General features: G+C 36.8%; 2 long non-coding RNA genes across 4 annotated transcripts; one reads left to right on the forward strand and one right to left on the reverse strand.

Annotated features, from left to right (window-relative positions):
- Nucleotides 1-567: 567 nt before the first annotated feature.
- Nucleotides 568-3,461, reverse strand: LOC145137070 (uncharacterized). Its single transcript, XR_013720854.1, has 2 exons — nt 3,393-3,461; nt 568-2,380 (listed from the first exon to the last, which is right to left on the reverse strand). It is a non-coding gene; the product is annotated as an uncharacterized LOC145137070 (long non-coding RNA).
- A 56-nt stretch (nt 3,462-3,517) lies between these two features.
- On the forward strand, nt 3,518-7,179 carry LOC145137069 (uncharacterized). Of its 3 annotated transcripts, XR_013720852.1 has the most exons (9): nt 3,518-4,206; nt 4,418-4,483; nt 5,136-5,180; nt 5,575-5,703; nt 5,790-5,825; nt 5,947-5,992; nt 6,096-6,314; nt 6,401-6,462; nt 7,028-7,179. It is a non-coding gene; the product is annotated as an uncharacterized LOC145137069 (long non-coding RNA). The 3 variants fall into 3 exon arrangements; XR_013720853.1 differs by lacking the exon at nt 5,790-5,825; XR_013720851.1 differs by lacking the exons at nt 5,790-5,825; nt 5,947-5,992.
- The last annotated feature ends 20,167 nt before the right edge of the window (nt 7,180-27,346 follow it).

Genomic DNA, 27,346 nt, shown 5'->3' on the forward strand with positions numbered 1-27,346 from the left:
TCGGAAAAATAAATCAAGAACGCCGACTTCTAAAATGTGGTGCAAAAGATTGCAAATAAATGCAATGTGTAGTAACCATGACGTGGAAAAGTGTCAACCACGTCGTCTCGTCGAGTGATGTGAAATCTATATTATGAATAATAGCATGGCCACAATGTGATAATTGGTGGTCACGTCGTCATATCAAGAATGACAGCCTCTTCTCGCGATGAAAAACTCCCCCACGACATAGGAAAGTGTCAACCATGTTGTGGCAGCCGGGATGATACTTCTACCTCGCGTCGAAATAAAACTCTATGGTGTGGGAACAACTCATCCATACCATAGGAATCAAAATATGGTAGAAACATCACTCTTCTAAATAATATACTTTCACAATATCGACTCGCACCCCACACTTATGAAAAATCATGGGTCTTGATTATAAACTTTAAACTCTCACACGGCTTTCTCTCTCGTGATAAAACAACAGTCGGACCTAGCTGCTGAACTTACTACCAGCTTTCTAAGGGCGAAAAATCTGCAAAGATCTAAAACAATCAAAGAGCATCAACATGGAAAACAAAATTACCAAAAACAAAAATAAAACAACCTAAATTAAACTAAATACATACCAAATAAAAATATTAATTCTAAGAAACGCAAAATAAACTAAAAATAACAAAAAAATAAAAAGGATAAACTAAGTCACTCGTCATCCTCGTCATCGTGCTGCTGTGTCCCAAATGTGCCGGCTCCATCCTGTTGCTGCTGGAATGATTGGGGAAAGGGGATTGGATGATGATATCCCTGCGAAGCACAAAACCCAATCAATACTCCCTCAAACCACTGTTGTCTACTCTTTACTATATCAAAACGCTCATCCATGAGCCGAGCAAGGTAACGTATATCGATCTCTGGCTCCTATCCATACTGTGCTCCTCGAGGAGCAGGTCTATGCCGTTGGACTCGTCGTGGCTCAGGTGGTGGTGCAGCATCCCTCGGTGCCTCATCATCAGGCACTATCCTAAAAATACCATCACCCCCTCGTGCAATCACCTGCATGGACTCCAGCATATGAACACCCATTACCGTCATGTCATAGCGGACCATCGTCCTCATAATATCCCTGGTCAACAACGATTATGATGCAACTAATCGGGTAACGAAATGTCCACCACAAATCGGACTATCCTCCCGACGCCCTCTGGCCTTCCGTGCCATATACAATGTTAAAGCCATTGGGAGGTTCAGGTGCTTCCCTGGTGTAATAAGGGTCCATAAGACTGAAAGATCTTCAGAAGGCACCCTCTCATTATTTTTGTGATGAGTGAGAGAGCTCGTGATCAATCTGTGCAACAATTTGTATGTAGTTGATCTAATCATGCTGCCCCGAGCAGAAGATGGCACATACACCTCCCCAGTAAGCTGATCCCAAAAAGTGTTTTCATTATACTCCTCATGCGTGCCTACAACACAGACTGAAAGAAAATCATGAAAATGAGGAGTCCTCGTCTCGTCTGCAGTATATACCCCAACCCTTATGGCAAGCTCAATCGCACTACATTACCTGCTAACACCACCTAATCGAAAAGAAAATGCAATCCTATCGTTGAGAGGCTTTGTAGGATCAAAAGAAATTGTAGCGTAGAACTCCAGCAAAAACTCCCGATAGATGGGCTCCTGAATCCGAAATAACCGGTCCCAGCCCCGACATGTAAACATAGGCACGCCACCTACGTCCAGGTGAGTGTATGCCAAAAAAATCCAGGATGAGGACATCGATCCCATATTGGGCTGCAAATTCCCAATCAAAATATGGGGCAATATCAATTTTTTTCCAAGTAATGTACCGAGCCTCCCTTGGTGTTTTGACAGTGTAGCAGGATTCAAAGAACGGGGAAATTGCAAGAACGGGTGGTTTGTGATTTCCTCAGGAGGTTGCTGATTTCTCCTTGCCATGTTGCCTGCAAAAATTTAAGCACACAAAACCATCCAAATAACAAAGATTCATTATTAAGCAAAAATAAAGTGCTGGGCAGATTAACGAACGCAGGGCGCTCATCCAGCGAACGTAGTGCATTCGTTCGTCCCCAGTGGTTCCAGTTTGTCCACAATCAACATTAATGCCAAAATTTCAGGCTAGGCTTTGGTCTACGGGATGAATTTGGTCCGATAACATAATAATAAGCATCAAAATCAAACCATAAATCGATAACATCATAAACCCTAGTTTTTCTATTTAGCACAATGCAACACAATTTAGGGGGTTAAACTAACCTCAAAGCATAAGGATTACAAAAATCATACCTTTTGAGCCGATTACAGGAAAAAGAAGAGGAGCATTCGGCGACTTTGTGAAGAATCGTCAGAGAAAGTGGCGAAGAACACCGAGAGGGGACTAGTGAAAAGGGAAAGTAAAAAGTAAATAAGGGTAAGAAAATATAACCTGTAACTATGAACGCGGAACGTTCAAAAGGAACACAACATGTTCACGATGAGCTCCGAGTTGTCTTGATCGCGATCCAAAAGTTGAACGCAATGCGTTCTCAAAGACTACGCATGGCGTTCCCTCCAGGTTTATTTCATTCATTCATTTTATTATTAATATTATTAATAATATATATATATATATATATATATATATATATATATATATATATAGGTTCAGGTTCATTTGAGACCATTCTAATTTTGTGAGACCAAATCTAAAAATAATTTTAAAATGCAAAATAAATGGAAAAATCCAAAAATTCTTTTTTTAAATATTATTTTCGGAACTTGAATTAACTAAAAAAAATAAAAATAAATAAAAAAAATAAAAAAAAATCCCCTTTTTTTTGAAAAATACGTGAAATATTCTAATAGAATATTACACTGACATATTCTAAAAAATAATTTTAAAATGCAAAATAAATGGAAAAATCTAAAAATTCTTTTTTTAAATATTATTTTCAGAACTTGAATTAACTAAAAAAATAAAAAAAAAAATCTCATTTTTTTTTGAAAAATACGTGAAATATTCTAATAGAATATTACATTGTACATATTCTAAAAAATAATTTTAAAATGCAAAATAAATGGAAAAATCCAAAAATTCTTTTTTTAAATATTATTTTCGGAACTTGAATTAACTAAAAAAAAATAAAAAAAATAAAAAAATACGTCTTACGGTCTCACAAAATTAAGCCGTCTCACATGAACCTAACCATATATATATATATATATATATATATATATATATATATATATATATATATATATATATATATATTAAAGAAGTTCAAGCTTAGTAACAGTACCTGACCCAGGTACTTTTCATGGGTTATCTATATATATATATATATATATATATATATATATATATATATATATATATATATATTAAAGAAGTTCAAGCTTAGTAACAGTACCTGACCCAGGTACTTTTCATGGGTTATCTTATCTGGTTAGTCTACCCATGGTCACCGCTCAGCCTGTCTTTTTTTCCATCGCCTCACTTCCCGATCCTTCCACTGTCTCATCTTCGAACTTCCCCACCGACTCTCTCACCCAATATCTGTTTCCACCGCTTCTCTTCTTCTTCTTCTTCTTCTTCACCGTTTCTCAAACCTTTTTTCCCACCTCTTCATGTTATCTGTACCTCCTCTATCAGACGTTCCTCCATCAAACATAGCCATAGATTTTTCAATAGACTCCTCCGTTTTGGGTTCCTTTTACTTCCGCCTGCATCGAACTTTAAAGATCCGCAATCGGGCGGCAGCATGGAACAATCGAAGCTCCTCCGGACCACAGGTAATCACTACAACAAAAGGAACCATAGAGAAGCGAATCAAGGAAACCCTGCTAGTACCTCGCTTCTACACCACTGATTTGGACGAGATGAAGCAAATCCATCTTCGTTCCACATAGTTCGCTTGTGAACAAAGGATTGGAGGATTCCATAGGGAACATCGACTGCGACAGGGGTGAAAGACTATTTTGTTGGTCAAATATGTCTCTATCTTCCAAGGTAAAAATGATTGGTGCTTTTCAATTTTTGTTATTTTCTGATTTTCATAAGGACGATACCACAAACTAATGGATTGGAGTTGTTTGCGAGGACCGACGAAGGAGCTGTGGTGGCCTACAGGTTGTTTTTGGTGATTAAGTTTTCATTCCACCCTCGAATTCCAATTTAAGAAAGATCATGTGTAGGGAGAAGATAAGTCGGCCCCCACAAAACAGGTATAGTTTCTTTAGGCGGAAAGATTGAATTTTTTGGTTGATTTTCCTAAATCTAAATCTTCAAATGGATTTCTCAGTTGTGAGGTTGAAAAGAAGGAGATTTATCATTTAGATGTGATTCATATCATAGTACTCTTTTTACTGACTTCTGATACCTATTGTTTATGATATTTGTATAATCTTTATCACTGAAGCTTATTGTCTTTTGCAGCTATGGCAGATGTTAGATGGGTTTTGCCGGATTTTCATATATGTCATGACAATGATGATTATGAAGGTATATGTATTCTTCTGCCTTAACTTTAACTAAGATTTATTAGGTGGCTGGTCAGAGCATGGTTGTTTCTTTGTATGTGTGTGACTAATTTACTCTTACTTCACAAACTCATTTCCGATGAATCTCTTCGAGTATATATTGATTTCTTTGCTTCAATCAAAGTCAGAGGTTTAAAATTCCTTCTGGGTTTGGTCATTTTCGATCATAAGGAAAAAAATTCTATTGCTTATTAGTCTGCCTTAATTTTGATATGAAATAAAAATTAGTGGGTTACGGGTTAAAGAACCCTAGCATGCTTGAGATTTCCATCTGACAATTCACTAAGATTTTTTCATTATTATTTTGTTTTTTAATCAGAAATCATTCATTTTTCGCCTTCTTTTTATTTTGTTCTCTTCTTTTCTTCCAACCATAATTATTAGCCCTAATATCTCTCTCTGATCATCGTCTGTGTGCGCCATTTGTGAATTCCTGCTAAAAAATCCAATTGTTCGTTAATTTTGCGGGACATATTTGCAAAAAGAATAGTTTTATGATTTTAATTAATTAGTTTTTGTCGTTTTCTTTAATATTTATTTGTGAAGAGCAAATTACAACTTTCCTCCTTTGGAATCCGAATAATAAGAGGAATAATTAGATATTGTTGTTGCAGACGTAGATGAAGAATTGAAGACGCCAAGGGGTTTTTATGACACAGGTAAACCCTTTTGCTTTAATTTATTTTATTTGTGCTTAATTATTGCTTAATCTTAATTATTTTAGGACTTTTGATTTAATTGTGATTTTACAACAATTTGGATTGATTATTGGAAATGACAGACATAATGATTGTGTTGCTTTTTTGGCTTTTGAATTGTTCACCTTTTAGGAAAAAAAGAATACATATTTGTTGATAAGTAAATAAGTAATTCCTTAACAAAATTTGTTGTTCGTATTTTTTTTATAAGGAAAGCTATCAGAATTCTTTGTCTTTTAGATACAAACAAATTAATATTTCTTAATTATATTTTGAAATATATCAAGCTTAATATACAATTGCTTCTGTTTTTTTACGTATTATTTTGTTCATAATTCTTTTCATATATATACAGTTGGAGACAAAATTTGTCTTGGTGAAACCAATTATTTGATGAAGTTGAAAGAGATTTTACAGTTTATGGTGATGATTGTGTGTTTGGTGATGAAAAAGTTATAAGCGATGGAATGGGACAAGCTTCAGGGTATGCCTCACCTTTTTATTGCCTAACTTTACACTTTACAGTATCTACGTTGTGAAATTGGTTACATTACTTTCTTTTTTAATAAGGTGAAAGAATATCATGATGAAAAGGGGAATATTTAGGTGGGTCAAAACTTTGAATAATCATCTTTTTTAACATATGGTTCATTTTACTTACTTTCACTTGTGATATTGGTTACATTAGTTTCTTTTTTAAGTTAATTTGATGTTGTTTGCTTTATAGATGATGTAGTCAAGAAGACCTACAGCTCTTCTCTTTGCGACACCTGGTCTCTATTTCATTTTGATACCTATTGTGTTCACCCCCTTTCTCTATATGTGTAAACGATCTACTACTAACTTGGGTTTAATCATATTTACTTTTGCTTGCAGCTTGCAGGAAGTTGAAGGGCTCCGATATGAAAGGAATCCTACATAAAACTCTAGCACAGAGAGCAGCAATGGATCGGGATAGTCACTACACACAACTTAGAGTCATTTTTGGCAAAGATATGTGGCAAAAGTCTAAAAAATCCCTTGTATATCATTTGATAACAGTATGGAATTTGATCGAAGTATGCCTCAATGTGGATCACAAGGAGCTCCAGCAAGGTAAAGTTTAAGTGAGAACAAATTGAGGGATCTTTTGAAAGATCAAATTCTAATCCTAATTTTCTTATTTTGCTTTTTTTTTACAGCATGTTTATTGGTTCTTGCAAGAGACTGAAGATCATGAAGGGGTCTGATGCTATTGGTTTAGGTATGCATTGAATTCTTAGTTTAGGATCCTTCTTTCATTTCTTTCTTGAAAGTATAACATCTAAATAAGATAAAAATTTAAAGTACAATGCTATAATTTGCTAAAAATTCCGTCTAATTTACAACATTATACTTTCAAATATCCACCAAATTACAACAATGCTCGGCATCCCAGTCACAAATAGAAGAGCATAATCTGAGATTAAACATGTCATTGATAAGATTTAATGAATCTCAATAGATCTAGGAGTTTCATAGTTCGAAATTGGTGAATTGCTTTTACCAACCTTCATATTATGTATAGTTGGATTTTTTAATATATGATTCATTTTGTATCAATTTATTTTTTTCCTTAAACCCTTATTAAAATTTTAATGTCTTATAATTAATTCTGAATGAAATTATCTATTATTCATTGTAGATCTATAAATTTTTTACAGCATCTCATGAGATGCAACATTTAATAATAACATTATTGTAATGTCAAACTGAGAGTTTGTTTAAAGTTAATATGATGGTTGAGATCAATATAAATTTACCTAACTATCCCTACCTTTATGATGCAGGGGGAACGAAATATACAACTTGCTTTATATGTAAAGAAGAAAGATATTTTAGTTAGGACTGTCCTAAAAGCGTTCATGGAATAGATCTGAAGGATCTACTATTTTTTTTTAAAAAAAATTACTTCAATAGCAAATATAGCAACTTACTTTCACTTTGCAATGAAAATTAATAGTTAAAATAATAAATAGCAAACAGTAAACTCGAAGCACATTGCTATTTCTACGATTTAATCCTTCATCGGGCTACATGCAAGAAATAACAATGTACTTTCACTTTATACTTTGTTTCATGTTAGACTGTAAAATGCAAGTACATTGCTACTTCTTGCATATAAATTCCAAAAAAAAATTCATATTGATTTATGTATCTACAATGAGCACATTGCAGGCTACAAGGTTTGGTTATCTTCGAAGTCATCAAAGTTAAAGCCATCAATTTCATCAAAAATAAGCTCTAATATAGCATGTTCCTTTCATTTCTATTCTATTAACCTTTTTAACTTTACTTTATTTTTTTCTTATTGAAACATATAACGTTTTACTTTAATTCTAATGTTAGGTGCCTGATTTAATCATTCAAAGGAAATGAAATAAAAAAAGACGGGTAAGGGATGGGGTAACTATGAAAATGTTCTTTATGTATTCATTGTAGATTGCATCGTAACATTTTGCATCTTTTATTCTTACTGTGTGCTTTTAATTCCTAGCTACATCGGGTCTATTGAATATTTTCAATCTACTAAACCAGCAGCAAAATCCTCCGACAAGTGACACGTTATCTTTGAAATAAAAATAAAACTAAAATAACTAAAAAGGATATCATGATCACTCGTTTTCGTCGAATCAAGCAACAATTGTTGATTAAATTCTTGCATGCAAGAAGTGGTTTGTGAAAACAACTTTTGCGACCCGTTAGACTGTTTCATTTGTTTTCTTTGTAACATTAACTAAAACTAGAACAAGAGTTGACCCAACTAGTCAAGAACAGCAAGAGCTCGGTCTTCCACTTACCCACCATGATACGCCTTGTTATACTACGCCTCGTGGATTGAGTGGGACAAATCACCAAATTAGTAGGCTAAGCAGGTCAAGAATTCCTTAATCACATGCAATTTCGAAACCCATGCAAAAAGTAAAACCAAGCAATGCGTATGATCTCGAATTCCTACACATAACAACAAGAACCTTCCTGACAAGTGAAATGGTATCAACAAAAATAAACCTAAAAATAAAACAAATAACAAATAATCAAATAAACTAAATTAATTGAAAGTCGTTTCCCGGAAACGGCGCCAAAAACTTGATGTGAATTTTTAATGCACTAGTTTTTATTTATAATTCCCAATTTATCGCATCTAAACCACACCTTACCGGCAGTGAACCCGATCGAGTATTGTATAGCTTTGATAAGCAAGGGTGTCGAACATACGGGGAACGGTAGTGAATTAATTTAAAATATTTGATTATAGGTTACAAAACACACGAAAGGAATAAAGACATGTTTCATTAAATCTCAAACGAATAACTAAATAGCAAATCTTGATAAACTGACATGAAGACAAATCACTTTAGGTACTTTAGTTTAGACAAATTACACCTTAAAATCATAGACAATTGCACACATAGATTTATTTATTCATGTTCACCGATTTCTAATGTGATTAGGTCCATGTTCACTATTACTAATCCTTTAGCAAACAAGTCAATTCAAGCAGTGATCAGTTGATTAAACTAACATGTTTCCTAGTGTTCACTTCGTATCAAACAAGACTTGTAATATTAGTTAATTAAATTGGTCGTTCAATTAACCTATATGTGATTGGTCGTCACACACACTCACACATTAATTTACTTATTTTATAGTTAACCCTAGTTTCACGTTCGCTATTCCTAGGCATATAATCTTGATGGTCATCAAAATCATAAGAGGCAAACAATCAAGCAGATGTTCATACAACTCAATATACTTAATTAACAGAAAATAATTGTCATTAACACATAATGATCTTTTAATAAGCTTAACAAGATAAATTAAACACAAAGAAAACAATCCAATATAGAAATTAATCCAATAATCAGGGTTTCATCTAATCATAAACTCAATGCAAATGGTTTTGACACCAAAATCAGAAAGTAAAAACATAATAGTATCACAGTGGAATGCTAAACATGGTCACGATCACAAACCACATGATTACCGACATGAATCCACTCTCCAATCCTTCAGATCTTCGCTCCTGTCAGCTTAACGGCCTTCCGGCCGCCTCCTAGACCCTCAAAACGGCTTACCAGAAGCTAATTGTAGACTAAAATAGGTTAGAAGTCAGAATCTCCTCTTAGAACGAATTAAATGTCAATATAAAGTAATTTTACACCGCCAAAGGAATGCGGCACATAAGTCAAAGGAACGCAGGGCGTTTCTCTAAGAGATCCCATAATCACCAAGCCACGAACGTACCGCGTTCGTCCTAGGAATGCAGGGCGTTCGGCCCACCTACAGCCCAATTCTTCTCATTTGCAGTCTAACTCCGTTTTTCCGGCCTTTTTTCTCCATATCCGCTCCAGCAACATATAATAGATGTAAATTACAATTCAAAGCATTATAAGTACCTTTTGGTTCTAAATAAGAATAATAAAGGCTAAAATATTAAGATATAATGTATAAAAATACACATATCAATAAGGCATACAATACATAAAGGAAATGTAATCTGACAGCATGACGACTCCATGAGTAGTGTAATCACTTAATCATGAAGTCGGTAGTACATAAAGTAGTACATAAAAGGAAACCATAACAGTAGTGGTAGTGGATCCTAGTCGCAGTGGGAAGCGTCTGACGGTGGTGCTGATGAAGTGGATGCACCCTGGAGATGAGCTACCAGTTGGTCAGTGTCTCGCAATCGGGCCTCCCAAGCTGCCTGTCTCATTTGAAGATCTCTGATGACCTATTGTGTTTTATCTCTCGGCTCTCGCGACGGCGGCTCACATTTGATTCATCTGATTAGCAGTGTCCTGGGCCTGGTTGCCAATGTCTCACGTGTGCCTCACTATGACTAGGAGTGTGCGGTCAGCAGTTCCTCCGTGAGTAAGATCATAAAATCCTCGGTTCATGCCGAAGGGCGGCCGCATTCCTTGTTGACGACTCCACCTCCAAATATCATGAGCCCATGGAGGGGTAGGGCCATTAGGACCCAATCCGTATGTGGGCACCCTTACTGGGTATGGGGGTTGATAACCTCAGACTCCGCGTCCGATTCACCGTCATCACTATCGTCGAGTTCTTCTTCTTCTTCTTCGAAGTTGACCACAGGCTCAGCAGGTCCATCTTCAAGTTCTACCTCTTGTTCCTCCTCTGGGTGTTCCTCGGGTTCTTCCTCTTGGTCTTCCTCTGGGTCTTCCTCTGGGTCTTCCTCCGGGTTAAGCCACCCTGTATTCCCCTGATTGGGGAAATAGGGGTCCCCTGGAAAATTAAACCCGACCATAGCGTCTGCACGAAAGTGTATAAATACTAGAAATACATAGCATTTTAATTATTTAGGTTTGGTTTTATAAGCCCATTTGGGTATTTAGATGGTAAGCTTTTGATTCATTGACCATTACGATTACTCCCGAACACATGTTGGTCGTATTTTGAATAAATGTAGTTGATCAGGCTACATTTACCCCCGATACGACTACATAACTGCCCGGGTTTAACCACAATGTTCAAATCCTCCAAAGACTTTTACGGTTTCTTATTAAGTTATTACCCTAAAATGCACACAAATAGGTATGGGTTTTTATTTTGCTTAGAGTTATTTAGTCCCAATGTATTTATAGTTGCATATCTTATATGATTAGATATGCCAGTTCACTATAAACATTGCTCTGATACCAATCTGTCACACCCCCGAACCGAAGAAACATCGGCGATAACGTTCGGAGGTTGGGCGACTTCGTCTTGGAAAATCATCACAGTGAATATAAATGAAACATGAAAAACACCATCATCATACATTCAAAATACAACCGTCATTGTTTAGATCAAGTAATGTATTATAAGTTACATGTCAACAACATAATGTATGTGATAGCAAAACAAGTACAACAAAATTCTCAAGTTCTTGGAGTCCACCTAATTAACGATTTCCTGAGAATACAACTTAATTTGAAAACGTCAACATAAATAATGTTGGTGAGTTTATAAGCATGTTTAAGTAAACAATTTTGTATTTCTTTGTAAACACCAGGAAATATGATATTTTCTAGAAAAATTAATTGAAATGTTTGTGTCTGATCTTGTATTAATGCATGTGTGTTAATGTTTGTAAATGTATAAAACCCAGAAAATCCGATATTTTCTGTTGTAACTAGAAGGTATTGAATAGTTGTTTGTTTTTCCCAGACAATCCGATATTGTCTGTTAGTAAAATGTTGCGGTCTTACACCCTAAGACCGATTATCAGTGTATGTATGTTTCTGTGTTACCAAACTGTATATGTATTCCGTAAATTTTAAAATGGAGTTAATTTCTCTGTGAGTTCGTTATAACCATACTTGATATGACTGGTTTGCCTGTCATGACGTATTTCAGATGCTGACTTGTATAAGGAAAGGTTTGTCGCCCTAGACTGGCCTAGTCTAACTGTAGCGAACAACTTAGGCGTAGGGTGTCAACCCCGTATAGATCTATACACAAACTCTCGCTCTCCCTCCAGGAGACTCTGGTTATAACTACAAGACTTAAGGTTGTACGCTAAATAGGTACGAATGAATACGTGTCTCACAAGAAACTTAACTGAAATTTACGCGAATATTGTATGAATGTATGAAATCATAAGCATGTAAATGGACTACAAGGGTCCAAATAAACATGTAATGTAAGTTCCAGGCCCAATAGACATGTAAAAGGACAACTAAGGTCCTCTAAACATGTATATTATATTCCAGGCCCAATAAGCATGCAAAAGGACAACTAAGGCCCACTAAGCATGTGATGTGTATTCCAGGCCCAACATACATGTGTAAGGACAACTAAGGCCCACTAAACATGTGATGTTATATTCCAGGCCCTATAAGGATGTAGAAGTATATTCCAAGCTCAATATACATGTAAAATGACAACTAAGGCCCATTAAACATGTATATTATATTCCAGGCCCAACAAGGATGTAGAAGTATATTCCAGGCCCAATATACATGTAAAAGGACAACTAAGGCCCACTAAACATGTATATTATATTCCAGGCCCAATAAGGATGTGAATGTCGTGTTTAATCCGTTTGTTATTGTTTTGTTTGTTTTAGCCCAAGTATTTGCCGAATTAACTTAAAAAGACCACCTTTTTTTGTAATAATTACATTTTTGGTCCATGAGACTAAAAATTTATAATTTAGGTACCATTTTGGTAAAATGACACTTTAGGTCCCTTAAGACCAGAAGTTTACATTTAAGGGCTCGTTTCAAAGGAAATAACATTTTTAGTCCTCATTTGTTGAAAGTATCACTTTCGGCCCAATTTTACTAAAATTGATGTTGTCGGTCCAATTTTTATAAAAGTTTGCATTTTTGGCCCAAGTGTATGAAACTTTACATTTTCAGCCCAAAAGCATAAAATCTATTCTTTTTGGCCCAAATTTGATAAAATTGTCATTTTCAGCCCTTATAACCGAAAATGAAAGTTTTGGCTCAAATTTGTCTAAAATAACACTTAAGCCAGCAAAAAACCCAAAATTTTACAAATTTGGCCCAAAAGCCGTGAAAGCCCAATATAAAGCCCTTTTGTGAAAATTTTACACTTTTAGCCCTTTTAAACACATAAATACCATAAAGATCCATATTTTTACAAAATAAATCAGTTTTGGTCCCTTCAAATCCGTAAGTTATACAATAACCTTACTTTTTGTGTATTTTGTCATTTTTGGCCCTTTTATGCAAACTTTCTTAGTTTTATCAACCTTGTAGTGATTTAAACCTTTTCTTTGCATAAAAATTTGTATCATGTGTTTTGTTCTACAAATATATTCATATTTTAACATATTTTCGAGTTTATGGAATAAATAACTTAAATCACTAAATATTTCATGAAAAACACACATAGTCATGCATATACACATAGATCTACACATAACAACTTGTATTCTCCCCCAAACATAGTAAAAACCGAAAATAGGGGTATGAACTCACCTTGGGATGATGGATCAGTTTTTGGAAGGAGATTGGAGTAGTTTTCGGTCTTGGAGTGTTCCTTTGGAAGGATCTTCGTAAACAAGGTGATCCTAGGATCATAAAAACGAGATGGTGTTGTTTTGAGGAAGATCTTAGCATGAAGTGGAAGTTTAACATCTTGAATGTAATGTACTTAACAAGATGGATGAACTTGGTGACAACTTGTTGAAAAACCTTCACCACCTCACGGTTTTCTTGAAGGAAAATGGGGGAGTTTCTTGATGATTTAGAGAGAGTAATTTAGAAATGCATTGAAGTTGAAATGGAGGGTGGGAGGCCGAGAATGAGATAAGAGGAAGAGAGGGGTGATTAAGCTTGGTTAATACATGGAGGATTAGTTCCAATTTCTTAGATATTTGGTGGTTATTGCATGGATTACCACCATGCAATAAGGAGGTGTCACTATTTTAATAAACTTAATTGTTTTTGACATATATATATATATATATATATATATATATATATATATATATATATATATATATATATATATAACCGAGAATGGGGATGGAAGGAAAAAGAAAAGAATTATTTGGGCCATTAATGCATATAATCAAAATTTATAGGATCTAATGTGGAAGTTTCGGCCCATTGGGCCCTTTGATGGGTTACAGCCCAAAAGGATGAACAAAATGGGTTTTCGGCCCATTAATGTTCAAGAATGTTGTTCACGGCCCATTAAGGCCCATGAAAATGAAGTGAGTCATTTTAGGCCCAACATGGCCCAAAAATACTATAGTTTAATGAATGTGGGTCCAATTAGAGCCCAATTGGAGTTCCTTGGCCCAAAATAGCCAAATTGAAAGTTTACTGGCCCATTAGGGCCAGTAAGAGGATCATGGCCCATTCTGAGATTGAACCGAAACATTAGGGCTACAACCTAATGTTGAATGTATAAAATGTATTGAATTTGGTTTTGGACTTCACGAGTGAGTTTTGGTTCAGCTAATTGCTTTTGAAATGAACATTTGCACAAAACCTCAACTTAGATTACCAGTTACACAGGAGTTGATTACATGAATACATAATTTCCTAGCCACAAATGCTAGTTGTGAGATTATATGTTATGTTTATATGTTCCGGGATACGGTATGATGTCGGGGCAAGCCCAAGGAATGTTTATATGTTTATGTTATGTGTTTATGTTATATGCTTGTTGATATGTTATATGTATACCGAACTTCGGTCCAATGCCGGACGGGGCCCGATGTAGCAGGAAGGCCCAATTAATGTTATTATGTGATTATGTGTATGGTATGTGGTAGTTTGTGGAGACTCACTAAGCTTCGTGCTTATAGTTTTCAATTTTGGTTTCAGGTACTTCCGGTAGCAAGGGAAAGAGCTCGGGATGATTGTAGTGCACACACCATTTGTTTAGCCTGAGATGTTTATACTCTGATATATTTTGACAGATGTTATGATATTTTGAGATACACTACTTATGATTTTTATATGATGTTTGATAACTATGGATTTCTTAATGATTTAAAATGAAACTTTTGGACTGTATTTTTAGGATGTTTCAGATTTTCTTATTTTTGTAATTTGATTTCTAAAAACAAAAAAAAAATCCAAAAAGATTTTCTTATTTTTGTAATTTGATTTTCAAAAACAAATACTCAAAAAGATTTTCTTGTTATTATTTCATATTTTGCTTAACTCTTCGTGTCTCATTGTAACAACGTATTGCTGAGTGCATGCTCCATGATAATATCTATCTATGAGACAGGTATTCATTCGAACTAGTGTACTAGTTAAGCGTCCTTAGAAGCATGTTGTTGTATGTTGACCTCAAGCATCATATAATTTATGTGTTCAAATCCGTAGTGGAACTCTCACTACGAATGTTCCTTCCCAATTAGGCTATATTCACATTATTCGAAGAGCTACCTTTATCTTCTCATATTAAGTAAAGAGATTTCTGCAATGTCCATATATTTCGCAGAGGTACAATGAGTTCCTTAACACAATCTTTTTCCCCAAAATTTCTTTCATGATCACATACTTCACTGCATATCCTCGACATCACTGGTCGAAACCAACCAGAACGTAGATATTGCACCACTCTGTGTGTATGATCCTGAGTCATTCTTCCATGATGATGGTGAAACCCAAAACCCCCAACTAATCAAAGAATTGACGGTGAACATTTTTCTTCAAGATTATAATGAAAAACTTGTTTCAGTACCTTTTCGATATTCAAAATCATATTCCATTCGACATGCGTGATCTTGATGAAATGGTCTAAAACCAAGACATTTTTGCCCAACAAGATCGAGTACTTATTTTTTTTTGGAATGTGATTTTTGTCTGGATATATTTCTGATTTCTTGTTATTACAAATCATATCTAACCATACTTGCTCTTGACTACACTGGTCATCCAAGTAATTTTGTTCAATTCACTTACACTTATGTTAAGTTGTGGTGTTGAGCAAAATTGAGCCTACCTTTCGAAACCAATGAAAAAGAAGCCCTTCAATGCTCATCAATGAGTATTCTACTGTATTTCACGGGAAACCACACAAGCAGTTCGTCATCTATCTTGATGTCGAATATAGCGATCTCTGCCTGGGATCCAACTACTTTTGTATTAAATGCTATTTGATACCACAAAACCCATATTTTTTATTTGCTCCTGACTCATTCTTTGGCACACATATGCACTGGAATCCTTGAGGTTTTGGGTAATACCAACTCGAAACCAAGATTTCGCAAAGCCTGGCATATGATTTCGCTTTCAAATCCCAAAAGCGAACGAGTCTTACCTCAATGCAAAGGAATGATGTTCTCTTGGTGTCAAAACAACAAGATGTCTTTTCTCATAGTTCGAAATAAGTGGCGGTTCTTATCCGGTTGGGAACAACAAAAGATCTAACGGACATGACAGTTCAGGATCTTCACGAGATTTGAGGAAAACATGATGATCACTTTTATTACATGGCGGTTTTTACAGTGACCGGTTAAGTAACCAATGTAAATATGTGGCAGTGTATTATCAGTAACTTGTTCAAATTCAAAATATCGTATCTTATATAAAGAAATTGTTTGTATCATTATTAGACTTTATGCTCTCAAAACAAATTTCCTAAACTTATCTAAGCTTCATCGTCTTAAAAAAATCCTTGAAATCACAACAATGGCTACTCCTCAGACCAATGTTGATCCCACAAACACCACCAATGAAGAAGAAATTTCACAACCTCTCATGAAGATTTAGAGCACGAATCTTCGTTTTCTTCCAACAGTTGATCAATATCAAGAACAATTACAGATGTTGATTCTAGCCTTAAATCACTATGTTCAATCCACGGTGTTATCATCGTTGTTTGAAGTTCCAATGACTTGGCATTCTCTTGCTGGTTCCACAACAGTTTTCAACAAAACCACAAAGGTTATTAGGTTTCAATTGATGAATAACAAGATGCAAAAGCTTATAAAGAAGTAGTTTGCCCAAATCATGAAGTTGCATGTTTCAGCTACTTTTTATGAAGTCACTAATGAACAAGTTCTTCACATGTTCAACGAGATGGGGCATCAACCATTTCTGTCTGGAATAAGTCTATTTAGAAAGTCGAGTCTTCCCTGCGTATGGAGTTTTCTTTTTGGAATTTTATTGCGATGCTTGACTGGTCGCAGTTCAAGGTTAGACAAGGCAAAATTGGAAGTCTATGCTATGCTTGCTGGTATATACTATGATTTGAATGTTGATTATGCTACAAAAATATCGGAGGAATTTGGCTCAACAATTAATCACACCAATATGAGAAATGGTGTTTCATGTGCTCGATACTAGAGTTTAATTTTCAAGGAGGTTTATGAACAAGAAGGGATTTTGGTTCCTTCAGGTGTCGAAACTACTGAGTTTTCGACATTGGCTGCTTCGAGACTTGTTGTTGACGATCCGATCATTTTTCCTAACATTGCTCGCATTCCAGATGCGATGCTAAGGTGTATTGATCCGAAACACCCAATTCTGTTCAGTACTTGGCATCCATTGATGCTAATGTTTCTGTTGGTGTTCTTCCATCAAAAGGGGTTGAGGGTTCTTCCAAAGCTGCGGAAGTACCCAAGAAGAAGAAGCAGACTGAGAAACCACAACCTGTGGTGGAGGAAGTTGCTAAAGAAATTATTCCTTTGAAGACTGGTATTCTCAAGCGAACCAAGAAGCCAACCAAGAGGCCTCGTGATTCTCCAGTTAGGCCATCCGTTCAAGAACTTGAAATTGAGACAACTAAGCAAACACATGTTGATTCTTCACATACGCATTCATCTCAGAAGGGTATAAAGAAGATTCACAAACATCAATTCAACAGAAGAGGTGTGCTGTTTAGAGAAGTTCATGTTCCTCTCTCTCCAACTTCGAAGAAACGACAGGCTTTCGATATGGCTCAAAAGTTAAAACAAAAGAAGAGAAAGAATCAAGATCTACTTGATCAGGTTATTGTCAAAACTGATAATGACAATGATGGTGAGGATATTCGAAATGATTATTTGGGGCTTGGGCCACCTCAAATGGATTCTCCTATCAAGTCAATTTTCGAGGATACAGGAAATACCGGTGTCACAGTAAACGTATCTAATACGGATACAAACACCAATTCGAATGATTAAACATCTACTTCCATCCATGAGAAGACTAAGGTCATACCACCTGGGATTTCACATACTGAGTCCTATACGGAGAAGGTTCGAACTCCAGACATCACTGTAAACTTATCTGATAAGGATAAAAATGTCAATATGGGTGAAGGGGTGTAGAACAACGAAGCCATTGTTACTTTAACTATTGAAACTGTTGGACTAGTGTTTAAGCCCGTAACTATATTTGGTAAGTACTTGACCCGGTTGTGCATGGTCCTTTTGGGTTGCTGAAGGGTACATGTTATGGTTTGGGCTAGGCTTTGGATGTATAGGTCATTTAGTCTTGTAATAGAAGTGTTTTGGTATGTTTACGGCCGTAAACATGTTTATGGCCGTAAACATGTTTACGGCCGTAAACCTATTTACGGCCATGACTAGTTTTCGGTCAGGTCTATTTTCCTATATATAGGTTCAGTCTGTGTCTGTTGTTGGTTGTTGATGAACCACACAGTTTACGGCCAGTGTCAGAGTTGTACTAGACGTTTTCTGAATACAAACGTGTGCAAGCTTTGATTCATTCTTCTTCTACTCAATTCTTATCTTACTTGATTGTTAGATTGCTTGATCACTGGTTAAGATCCTGTTTCTAGGACCTTACAATTGGTATCAGAGCAAGTCCGGTGTCAATACATCTTTCAATCACATTTTCGGTCAAAGGATTTCTGTTTCTTCATTCTTCGAGACTGCATTTGGTGTTTTCGTGATATTGCAGGATCAGATCTGATTACAGTTCGCATTTTTATCAAGTTCTGGGCATTTATGGTCAAGTGTTTACGACCGTAAACACTCATTCAAGGCAATCTTCATTAACCGTAAACAGGCAATCGTCATTGATTGTAAACAGGCAATCTTCATTGACCGTAAACAGGCAATCTCCCTTAACCGTAAACTCACCTCAACCGTAAATCCCTCTTAGACCGTAAACTCTCTTAACTGTAAACTCAACCGTAAACTCTCCTTAGCTTTTTCTTAACCGTAAACCTTCAACCGTGAACTCAACTGTGAATTTCTGACCGTAAACTCCAAACTGTAAACGTTGACCGTAAACTCGTGTTTACGGTTGTAATCGTGTGACCGCAAACTATCTTTTTGGCATTTTAGTTAATTTTTCAAGTTATTTTCAATTAAATTTTTTTTTAAAAAAAATGGATTCTCAAGGTCAAGTACTTCATCATGAATTGGATTCCATCATGGAACAACCACTTGCATTCCTCGATTGTTATCTGTAGAAGGGTTCCCAGAATGGAAATACAGAATCGAAAAATACATCAAAATGAAAGATTTCAAGGTTTGGAGAAGCATCCTAAAAGGAACAGTCAGAATAACTACGAATCTTCCAGCTGGACAAGTAATTGACAAACCGTACGCTGATTACACCGATGAGGATTTCGAAAAGGTTGAAGAACAAGAAAGAGCGCTGGCTACCTTGACTATGGCTCTATCTCTCGATATTGCGCAAGGCTTCAGAGAATACACTTCAGCCAAAGCTCTGTGGGAAGCTTTGATAGAGGTTTACGAGGGAAATGAAGATATGAAGGAAAGCCGTCAGGATATGTTAAGGCAGAAGTTCAACATGTTCAATTATGTTGTTGGAGAGACACTGGAAGCTCAATTGCAGCGATTTACTGCACTTACTACTGAGATGAGTACATCTGGGATTTATTTGACTAAGTCAGAGATAAACAAGAAATTGCTGAACTCATTTCCAAAGTCATGGGACATGAATGTGGCTGTTATCAAAAAGACAAAAGATCTAAATCGTCTTAGTCTTGCTGAGACAATGGCAATCATCAAAGCATGTGATTTTGATGACAAGCAACGAGAGATGAACCATGTGAATTCCTACTCAACTGCGAATCTTGGAATTTCCTCAAATAATGCTTTTTCAGCCTATATCTCTTCATCAAGTCAAGCTTTTGCTGTTCAACAGCCTCAGAATCAAACATTTATAACTCCATCAATTACACCATATGTTGCTTCAGCATCTGTCTCCCATCCACATGTTGCTCCAGTGTCTGTTTCTCATCAACAAAGTCAATCTTTCGGTGTTCCTCAAGCTGTTTCCTCCTTAAGTGCACCAGTTATGGCTCCAGCTCCTCATTCCAAAGAAACTGATGAGAACTTAGCTCTTGCTACTGGACTTGTCAATTGCTACAATGCCTTTGTAGCTGGAGAGCTTCCTCCGCAACTCTTATTTGTTGACCTGGATCAAATGCATCCAGAGGATGTGGAGGAAATGGATATTACTTGGCAAATTGCTATGGCTGTGTTCAGGGCTAAGCAATTTGCTAGGAAAACAGGAAAGAATAACTGGGGAATGAATGCGGATAAGAAAGTAGGGTTTAACAAGGGAAAGTTGCGCTGCTACAACTGCCACGAGCCGGGTCATTTTGCTCGTGAGTGTCCCAAACCAGATAGAAGAGTAAACAGTGATCGAACAATGGTTCCGGTGGGAAATGGTCGCGGAAATGCTGCCGTCAACATTGAGACTGCTAACTTAGCAGTGGTTGCTCAGTCCTTTGACTGGGAGGACCAGATTCAGGCACTGAATATTTCAGGACCTGAAAATGCTCACTTGGCTCAAATTAATGATACTCCTGTGGAAGAAGCTGAAGTTGATCCTGAAGAAGAATTGATGGAGTTGCAATTTGCTTTCATGGTATCCTCCACTTCAGAACCTAAAAAGAATGAGGTAAGTCAGTCCTGTTGTTCTCAAACTTGCATTGATAAAGTTAACAATCTTCTTGAGCATATAAAATTATTACGGAGAGGGAACGAGGACTTGAGATATGAAGGGTATCAACTTAGAAAAGGACAGAAACCCCTGAAGGCTGAATTCGAAGCAAAAACCAAGGACTTTAGAAAACTTCAGGAAGAGTATAGTATTAAGAGTACACATTATAGATATGTAACTGAACAACTTGCTGAGACAACTGCTAAGCTTGACACATTAAAAAACAAATTTGAAAATGCAGATTTTACTTTTAGAAAATTTGATGTGTCAAGTGAAGTAGCTGCATCAATGATAGAAACCAATTTGAAATTTAAACAGAATAAGTCCAAGGGTTTAGGATATGACAAAGTGCCTCCTCTTTTTAATCATACCTATACTAATGTCCCTTTGTCAAAAGAGGAAATGGATAGAGAGCCATTTCTTAAATATGGATTTGTGTCGGGAGGTAGTATTAATGTCGAAAATACTAACGTTTCTACTTCCCATGCAGATCCATTTTTAAGCCACTCAAAGCAAGAAGCTGCAGGATCTGTTTTTGAAAAAAAACATGTTTCTGAACATGATGTTTTTGTTTCAAAAAATGACTCTTTTGTTTCTGATGTTAATGTCCATGATACATCTTGTGATACTTCTGCATCGGATCATGTTGATTTAAATTTCTTTGATATATTTGATGATTTGTTTGTTAATTCTGATGTTCCTAAACTTGATGTTCATGTTTCAAGCACATCCACTTCATCAATCACACAAACGGATTCACCAGCACCTATCACACAATCTGATACTTTCACATGTTCTTGTGGTAAAAGTAAGAGTGTCAATAAAGAGAGCAAATCAGACAAAGGCAGCACCAGTTACAATAATAATAAGCATATTTGTTTTAACTGTGGTACTGCCGGTCACAATGCTAGAAATTGTCCTAATAGGGCCTTTGTGCATTTTTCGTCTAAAAGAGGAAAGAATGGGTCTCGAGGAAGGTCTTTAACTAGAAATTCCTCAAGATCTCATCCTCGAGATGATGATTGGAAGGCTAATCAAAACCAGAAAAGGGCATTTTTTCAAAAGAACAAACAAGTTTTCAATAATAAAGCCACAAAAGGTTTGTCAAAATCGAGCTCGGCTAAGCCAAAGTCGGTTTCGTCAAAGAGTGAATCTGGATCTTCAACCACTACTGGTAGAAAATCCAAATGCTCAAAGCAAACTGAAAAAAAAATTTCTTCAAAATCACCCGTGAGTGTTATGAAACCTAAATGCCAGTGGGTGCCCAAATTATCTTCCAACCAATCATCATCATCCTCTGAAAAATTTTACATGATGATTCAAAATCAAAAGGATTAAAAGATAAATATGTGATCGTTAAGGGTCAACCCAGAGTTGTAATGACCTGGGTCCCCAAATCTAAATGATCCCGCTCGTTTTGCAGGGACAGTTGCGGAGGAATGTCGTCAGACCATGGTATGTCGACAGCGGATGCTCCCGGCATATGACAGGAGACATCTCCCAATTGAACGACATGCAGACCTTTAACAGGGGATTTATTTCCTTTGCGGGCGGTGAAGGCGGAAAAATCACTCAGAGAGAAACTGTGACAAACAGAGTGCTAAGTTTCGAGAACGTCAATTATGCTCCCGAGTTAAAGCATAGCTTGTTAAGCGTCTCTCAGATTTGCGACAAGGGTTATTCAACGCATTTTACTGATAAAGAGTGTCTGATCTTAAAGCCAGGCATTGTCATCCCGGATGAGTGGATTCTTATCAAATCGAAGCGGGATGGAAATGATTACATTATAGACATGAATAGCAACATTCCTGAGCAAGTCACCTGCCTCTTTTCAAAAGTCTCAGAACAAAACGCTATGTTGTGGCACCGACGACTCGGCCATGCTAACGCTAAGAATCTGAATCGTCTTGCTAAAAACGAAATGGTGCGTGGCCTGCCTGTCAAAGACTTCATAACATTTGAAAAGTGTGTGTCATGTGCCCAAGGAAAGCATCACAGGAAACCACACCTGCCAAAGCAAATCAACTCAATCAGCCAGGTGCTCCAATTGTTGCACATGGATTTATTTGGTCCGATCAATGTCCTAAGCATCAATAGAAACTCATACCGTCTAGTTATGATTGATGACTTCTCGCGTTTCACGTGGGTTTTCTTCTTAAACAACAAAGCTGGGGTATCTAATCTGATCAAGAAATTCATCGTGATGATTGAGAACCAAACAAATAACCGGGTGAAGGCGCTTAGAACTGATAATGGAACAGAATTCAAGAATGCAGTTCTTGATCATTTTTGCGCAGAAAAGGGAATTGTACGTCAATACAGTTCAGTTCGCACGCCTCAGCAAAATGGTGTTGCTGAACGGAGAAATCTAACGCTGCAAGACGCTGCAAGGATGATGCTATGTGACTCAAAATTACCAGTTTTCTTTTGGGCTGAGGCGATTAACACTGCTTTCTATGTTCAGAATCGTGTTTTGATCAACAAAGCCCAGATGAAGACTCCGTATGAAATTCTATACAGTCACAAGCCATTTCCATGTATCTGGCTTCCCTTGTACCCTTCTTCACCTGGAATCCAACCTGAAGTTTAATGCCAAAGCTGATAACTGCTATTTCGTGGGGTATGCTGCTCGCACTGCGTACAGGGTCTACAACAAAAGAACAAAGCAAATTGTAGAATCCTTCGATGTGCGCTGGCTGGAGGAGAATGAAACAGATGCTAGAGTGGGTCCTAATTAGCTGTTTGATTACACATCTTTGTTCAAATCGTTCAATATGTGTTCGGATAGTTCATCTGGTACTACTTCTGGTTTGAAGATTGTACCTGAAGATGAAGACGAAGACGTTGTTTACAGACCGCCGATAGTTTCTTCTGCAATTCCCTCGGTGGAGTCATCTGTTCCAATTCCTAGTCCAGAATCTCCAAGTCAACAACAAACTCCAGATGCTGATGCCACTCCTCTTACCCCTGATGAAAGAGAGTTCATGTCACGAGATGCTTCCGCTGTTACTCAAACTTTTATGGAACTTCTCTTTCCTGAGCAAATTGCAAATGAGTTTGTGGCAGATCCTACTAATGAGACTGGTTCTTCTGATGTGGATCCTTTGGCAGATGATGGAGTTATTAACGTTCACAATCTTCCTGTTTCACGTAATGACATCAGCCAGGAGATACCTTCACTCATTCAACGCGATCATCCGATCGAAAATGTCATTGGCCAGCTGGGTGATGGTGTTCAAACAAGAAGTCAGAGTGGAGACGTCAATACATGTCTCTATTCTTGCTTGATCTCTCAAATAGAGCCAAAGAACGTTGAAATGGCTTTGAATGAGCCCAACTGGGTAGATGCTATGCACGAAGAGCTAAATCAATTTGAAAAACTTGGGGTTTGGAAGCTGGTTGAACTTCCTAAAGGCAAAAAGTCTCTTGACACTCGCTGGGTATACCGCAATAAGCAAGATGATTCCGTATTCATAGTGCGTAACAAAGCAAGATTGGTGGTTCGTGGGTTTAGACAGATTGAGGGTCTTGACTACACTGAGGTTTATGCTCCGGTGGCTCGCTTGGAGGCAATCCATATCTTCCTTGCATACGCTTCTTACATGAACTTCACTGTTTATCAAATGGATGTCAAGACAGACTTCTTGTATGGCAAAGTGAAGGAAGAAATCTATGTTGATCAACCTCATGGGTTTGTTAACTCAAAGCTTCCTAATCATGTCTACAAGTTGGACAAGGCGTTGTATGGGTTACATCAAGCTCCTCGAGCGTGGTATGCAACTCTCACAAAGCACTTGCTCGAACATGGATATTCTCGCGACACTATCGATCAAACTTTGTTCATCAAGCATGTGGGTAATGATCAGATTCTAGTCCAGATCTATGTTGACGACATTATCTTCAGGTCTACAAGTCCACAGCTTTGCACAGAGTTCGAAGGAGTGATGAAAAAGAGGTTCGAGATGAGCTCGTTAGGCGACATGACCATGTTTTTGGGGCTTCAGGTCCAACAAAGTTCAACCGGAATCCTGATCCATCAAGCAAAGTATGTGGTTGATATACTTGAGAAGTTCGGGTTTCAAGACGCAAAACCTGCTTTGACGCCAATGGCCGAGAGACCCCTGCTGACTCCAGATACTGCTGACTCCAGATATTGCTGACTCCAGATACTGCTGACTCCATAGATCAAACTCACTACAGATCAATGATCGTTTCGTTGATGTATCTAACTGCAAGCCGACCAGACATCATGTTTGCAGTTTGTCAATGCGCACGTTATCAGGCTAATCCTAAACTTTCACATCTTATTGCTGTCAAAAGAATCTTTCGGTACCTCAAAGGCAGCCCGAAATTGGGTCTTTGGTATTCGGAAAATTCTGAATTTGATTTATATGCATTTGCTGATAGTAATTATGGAGGCTATGAGCTTGACAGGAAATCTATGTCTGGAGGGTGTCAATTCCTTGGTGACCGACTAGTGTCTTGGCAGTGCAAGAAACAACACACCGTCTCAACCTCAACAGCAGAAACGGAATATGTTGCTGCCTCTACCTGTTGCTATCAAGTTATATGGATCCACCATCAGCTGTTGGATTACGGTTTGAATTACTTAGAAACCCCTATATTCTGTGATAACGAGGCTGCGATTCAGATTGCCAAGAATCCAGTCCAACATTTGAAAACCAAGCACATTGACATCAAAATTCATTTCATCATAGATTGTTATGAGCGTTCGCTCATTCGACTGGAACAGGTTCCCACTGCTAATAATGTGGCGGATCTGTTCACAAAGCCGTTTAACAAAGCTCGATTCGATGTGCTTGTGAGCTTTTTGAAAATGCTTCGTTTTGAGGACTAATTTTTTTCTTTAGGTTAGTTTAAATTTGCACATTTTTATTTCATTCTCACCCATGCACAAATTTAGGGGGAGAAATAATCAAAAACCAAACAAAAAAATTAAAAACTTAAAAAATCCAAAAATAGTGTTATTTCTGTTTTATATTTTTCAGAAAAATATTCCAAAAACCCAAAAACATTAAAAATCAGAAAATCCAAAAATATGTTGTTAATGGAATGTGCTTGCAGGTGATGTATTGGGAAGTGATATAATCAAGTGATAACGGACAACCTGAATCTGTGTAAGGTGCCAAAGTCGAATTGTCTGTGCTCTGTGCTCGATGCGCGGGTACGCACGAAGGTTTTTGTTTTAATGGACTTGACTAGGATCAGATGAACTTAAGGAGTTTTAAGACTTGACAAATTTTGAACTAGATAGTTCCATTTAGCCTGACAATACGACGCTTGGGTAGGTTGAGCAGAGAGATATACATGGGAATCTGCGGATACATTAAATGATCTGTATCTAGAACTGTGGATTAACTTTTCCTTGATGTGCGGACCTTGTCCTTAATTCCGGTATTGATGGGGCGACTGGGGAATTCCGATAAATTAGGTCTGTAGAAAGTTATTTTCTTTCTTACTTACTGTCAGTCATATGTTACCTCCTCTATGTGATCGAAAGATCCGACCTGGATTGTAACATATGCAATTCTGTCTCTCTGCATCTTCTTCTATGCTATTCTTTCTATCTATTAGCCATATGCTGTCTCCTTTGCGTGATTAACAATCCGACCTGGTACACAACATATGCAACATTCTTCCTCTCAATCCATCTAAACTCTAGTTAGTCATATGTTTCACTCTCTGCGTGATTGGAAGAGATCCGACCTGAGTGTATAACATATGCATTCTAAATCTAAATTCTTCCTTAATAATTGTCTGCTCATCTGATGTAAGGAGTATTCTGGAAGAACTTGATTAGTGGAGTATATCAGGAAGCGGGAAACACGTTCTAGTACAACTAAAATTGAACACTTATAGGTTGTCTGTAGATCTCGCTGCTCAATTTAGGTGGACAACAATATTCTTGGTCGTCGTCTGCTGAATGGTCTTTTGGAAAATTTATCTGAGTTCATAGGATCTAATGTCTTGTCACTTATAGTTTATCTTTAATTTGTCACACCCTTTCATGTTTAAGTGGACCACAATATCGGCGATCGACTAGACATAGACATGAAGGTAGAAGTACCGACAAACAGAATAAGACTGTCTAATAACATTGATCCCAATATCACAAAATCTTATCGGCGTTTGTTAAAGTGAAAGTAGTTTAAAATTCCTGTTAATTTTTTAATTCCTGAATTTTATTTTTCATTTTGATGATTTTTTTATCTTTTATTTTTATATATACATAAAAAAAATTTAGTTTAGTTTTAGAAATTAGTTTTATTTTATTTTTTATTTTTATTTTTGTCCTCAAAATATTTTATTTCTCTAAAGGTTTTCGGGTATTGGACTTTATCCTTGTGGATTACGGCCCATGAAATTTTTGGTCCAGGTATATAAAGAAAAGGTGTCAGCCGAAAATCACTTTACCCTCATTTTCTTCATTCAGGCCGTAAACCCTCTAATTTCTTTCTCTCTCCAATTTTTTTTCGTGAGCTTTAGTAAAATTGATCCGATAGCTTCAAAGTTATGCTAATTCCGACCATAGATATGCAAATCTCGCATCAAACCGACATGATTTCAAGCCTTAATCGTTGAAAAACAATCTGTCGGCGTTTACGGCCAAGACTGTTTACGGCCAAGGCTATTTACGACCAATTTTAAATGTTTGAATATATTGTTTTCTCATTTGGCTTGTTTGATTGCAGATTCAAATGGCAGAGCTCA

Source organism: Lactuca virosa, chromosome 9 (genome assembly GCF_052849685.1).
Source record: "Lactuca virosa cultivar CGN04683 chromosome 9, Lactuca_virosa_CGN04683_v6, whole genome shotgun sequence".
Taxonomy (NCBI): Eukaryota; Viridiplantae; Streptophyta; class Magnoliopsida; order Asterales; family Asteraceae; genus Lactuca; species Lactuca virosa.